At 42.1% G+C, this 3,973-nt stretch overlaps 1 pseudogene; it reads right to left on the bottom strand.

Annotated features, from left to right (window-relative positions):
• Positions 1–546: 546 nt before the first annotated feature.
• LOC146522750 (tripartite motif-containing protein 16-like) lies at positions 547–2,539 on the bottom strand (annotated as a pseudogene).
• Between the last annotated feature and the right edge of the window lie 1,434 nt (positions 2,540–3,973).

The following is a 3,973-nucleotide window of genomic DNA, read 5'->3' as shown; positions in this document are numbered from 1 at the left end:
ATTAAAAGACCATGAGGATGTCCCCGTAACACCTGGCAAAGGTCATTCCATCAAGACCTAAAGACACCGGGTGAAGGTGGGGAGAGAGGAGGACAGGGAGTGAATGGGAGTGCGAATGGTTGTCTATAGCCCTGCGACAGACTGTCCAGGGTGTACCCCGCCCCAAGACAGCTGGAATAGGCTGCAGTGACCCTGAAAAGGATGAGCAGAAATGAGTGAATGGATTTAAATAATAATAATATTATAGATGATTGAGTGTGATCAAAATTTTCATATAAAAAATGACATTAAGTGTGGTCACTCTAGATACAATAATATAATATCAAAGACCTCAAGGATTCAACGTTTTATTAAATTGTAAAAGTTCAAAACTCAAAGACATTAAGTTTACAGTCATAAATGATCAGGAAAATCAACAATCTTCACATTTCAGAAACTGGAACCAGCTTTAAATGTGACTAAAATAATGATAAAACAATCAATTCTCTAATCATTGACTAACTGATGAATCACTGCAGCTCCAATATATTGTTGCATTTGACAACCCACTACAGCAACTACAGAATAAAACCACTAACCAGACTGATGACAGATTTCAAACATGCTGAATATGAAGAGTAGTATCATTTAAACTCACATGATTATCAGCCATAAGAACAAATTCAGATTTATATTGATGTAAGATATATAACTGTAAGTACAGTTTGAATCAGTGCAATATTATTTTCACACATCAATGGACCACTGAACTTCTCAGCTTCTAAAATGTAAAGCCTCATTTAGAAACTACACAAGTACATATAATGGTCAGGGATCAACATGAACCTGACTTCTCTATTTGAATTTAATCAACTCTGCAGTGGCTCCATCTTTCCAAGTCCAAAGTCCAGCATAGAGCGGCTGAGTGAATGTGGTCTGGACTCTGTGGAGGAGAGTCATGGTTTCAGAGACGCTGTAGAAAGACAGAATACCTGCTCTGTGATCCAGGTACACTCCTACTCTGGAGGACACAGGACCTGAGAGGACAATTTGGACATCGTTGTGCACAAATATATATCTGTTTGTGTCACAATATAATGCCCAAGATCTGTCATTGTTTCCAAATAAACATTCATTGCCCAACCCTGTTCTGCTGATATTCTTGTATGCGACTGCTACACGAACTGCTCCACCTCTCCACTCCACCTCCCAGTAACAACGTCCACTCAGACTCTCTCTACTCAGGACCTGATAACATTCAGTGAATTTGTCTCGATGATAATAAGACTCTTTGAACATCATAAATGTTACTTTTCTGTTCCCATCAGATAATAACAGATGTGTGTTTGCTGTGTTTGGATCCAGTGTGATTTCACATGAACATTTTAAGAATTCAGCTCTGGTCTTTGGCTCTGTTGGTGACAGTAAAACATCCACTTCAGTGACTGTCAGTGAGATGTTTGTCCATTCCTCTCTCAGAATGTCCTGTAGTTTATCTCTGGTCTCTGACACAGCTGCTGTCACATCCTCAAAGTACCTCAGAGGACAAAATTTGATGCTGGATGAGTGTGTAGACTCACTGAGTGCTGACAGTGAAGGGTAGTTGTGTAGAAACTGGTTGTGATCCTCTGTGTGTGAGAGCTGCTCCAGCTCGCCGTCTCTCCTCTTCAGCTCAGCGATCTCCTGCTCCAGCTTCTCCTGAAGCTCTTTGACTCGACTCACTTCAGTTTCCTGCTGGGATCTGACCTGCTGCTTCACATCAGAGCTTCTTTTCTGGAGGAGACGGATCAGCTCAGTGAACATCTTCTCACTGTCCTCCACTGCTTTATCAGCAGAGCCATTGATGGCCTCCACCTCCTGTTGAAGCAGCTTCACATCTTTCTCTTGCTCCTGGATTCTCTGCTGGATGTTTAGTCGTCTCACCTCGAGCTCCTTCTGCTTCTCAGTCCTTTCTGCTGCAGCTGGGACTGTTTCGTGGCCTTTATGTTCATCCATCAGGCAGAGATAACAGATACTCTGCTGATCAGTACGACAGAAAATCTTCATCACCTCATCATGACGAGAGCAGATGTTCTCCTGGAGCTTCTTGGAGGGGGCCACCAGCTTGTGTTTCTTTAATGGCGCTAATCATAGTGAGGTTGGAGGTGTTTCTCACAGTAAGAGGCCAGACAGACCAAACAGGACTTGATAGCTTTCAGCTTCCTCCCAGTGCAGAAATCACAGGCCACATCTTCAGGTCCAGCATAGCAGTGATCAGCTGGAGCAGCTTGAAGTCCAGTCTTCTTCAGCTGCTCCACTAAAGCTGCTAACATGGTGTTTTTCTCCAGGACAGGCCTCGGTATGAAAGTCTTCCTGCACTGAGGGCAGCTGTGGATTCCCTTCCTGTCCTCTTCATCAAAGTGGGTTTTAATACAGTTCATGCAGTAGCTGTGTCCACAGGTTGTAGTCACCGGATCCTTCAGTAGATCCAAACAGATGGAACAAGAGAAGGTTTCTCGGTCCAGCTGAACTCCTTTCTGCGCCATTTCTCCTCTGAGTGTCAGTAACTGTGTGAGTTTCACTTCCTTATAACTGAAACTAGTCTGAGCTCTGACCTCAACATCATGTGTTTCTGCAGTGAATGGACCCTGTCAGCTCTTACACATCACCACATGTTGGTTACACCCAAGTGCAGATCTGAAGGGGAGGGAACGAGGAAACACGTGAGCAGAGAGGAGGTGCTGTGTTTAAGAGCAGGAAGAAGAGGGAGTGTTATCAGGCTGTGCTGTGTGCTGTGAGTGGTTTGACAGCGATAATGTATGTTTAACCTTTTTTTTTTCAACTTTTTAGCTTGTTAACCCTTTTTTCTATATAAATAAACTCCACTTTAGAAATGTCACAGTTCTCACTGAAGTTTGTGAGTACAAGAACATAATTATTATAATATGATGTGTTAAATTTGTTTAGATCCGAGGAATAAGGAAGGATTGGTCTGTGTTTCAGTTTGGCTTAGTTGTAGGCCTGAGAGTGTGTGTAATTGTTTAGAAGGAAAGGAATTTATGGACACTGGGTTCTGCTTGCCATAGAAGGAGACAGGAAGCTACAGTTGGGGGTTGCTGATGCTGATGCTTGTACCTTTAACAAAAGTTCATAATTGCCATAACTTAGAAGTAGGTTTGCAGAAGACTCTCCACATGCTTATCTGTAAATGTAAAACAACAAGAGGCCAATGGCCCAGTGGATGCAGAGTGGGAGTCTCAGCGTTTGTAATATGTTAACTCTGTTTTCTATGTTGTGTAGAGGAAATTGGTTTAGCTTGGGTGAGGAGATTACTTTTATGACCCCCAGGAAGTCACGTATACAGAGACACACACAGTGCTTTAATTGTTACGACACACCCACCCCTACATGCATACTCACTCACATACACACACAGTGAAGATTTTGCAGAGGGACACCGGCCTGGCACGTCTCCCCTTCTAGAAGATGCATGCTTAAATGAAGATGAATAAAGATGAATAAAGGTTTTGTGAAATGACTACTGAGTTCCGGTGCCATCTCTGGATGCTTCGAGGAATAAAAAGAACCGGGTGAAACTGAGTTTGCAACAAGTTAACGAACAGTCCTTCAGTTTTGTTCAATGCAGGAGGACAATGATCCTAAATGTACAGATAAGGCAGCCTGATGACATGATGCTTATGTTGCATTTAGGTTTATGTTAATTTGAAATAGTTTCTCTCCCTCAGATAGATTTTTGGCTGTAAAAGGGCAAGAAATCATACTATAACTGAATGTTTTTGCCCCTTTTTTAGAATAATCTCAGTTTTTTTCTGGCAGTCACTTTACATTATTGTTGTCACGGTCCTGGGTCAGTGACCCAGTGTTTTGAGTTTCTTGTTTTTTGTATTATGTTCTTAGTTCTCTTTGTTGTCCCAGCTTATTCTTTAGTGTAGTGTTTTAGTTTGGTTTTCTTGTATTCTGTTTAGTTCTCTGAGTATTTAGTAGCTGCCCTCTG

Source organism: Neolamprologus multifasciatus, chromosome 3 (assembly GCF_963576455.1).
Source record: "Neolamprologus multifasciatus chromosome 3, fNeoMul1.2, whole genome shotgun sequence".
NCBI lineage: Eukaryota > Metazoa > Chordata > Actinopteri > Cichliformes > Cichlidae > Neolamprologus > Neolamprologus multifasciatus.
Note: the sequence above shows the minus strand (reverse complement) of the source record. Positions and strands in the feature narration are given on the sequence as shown.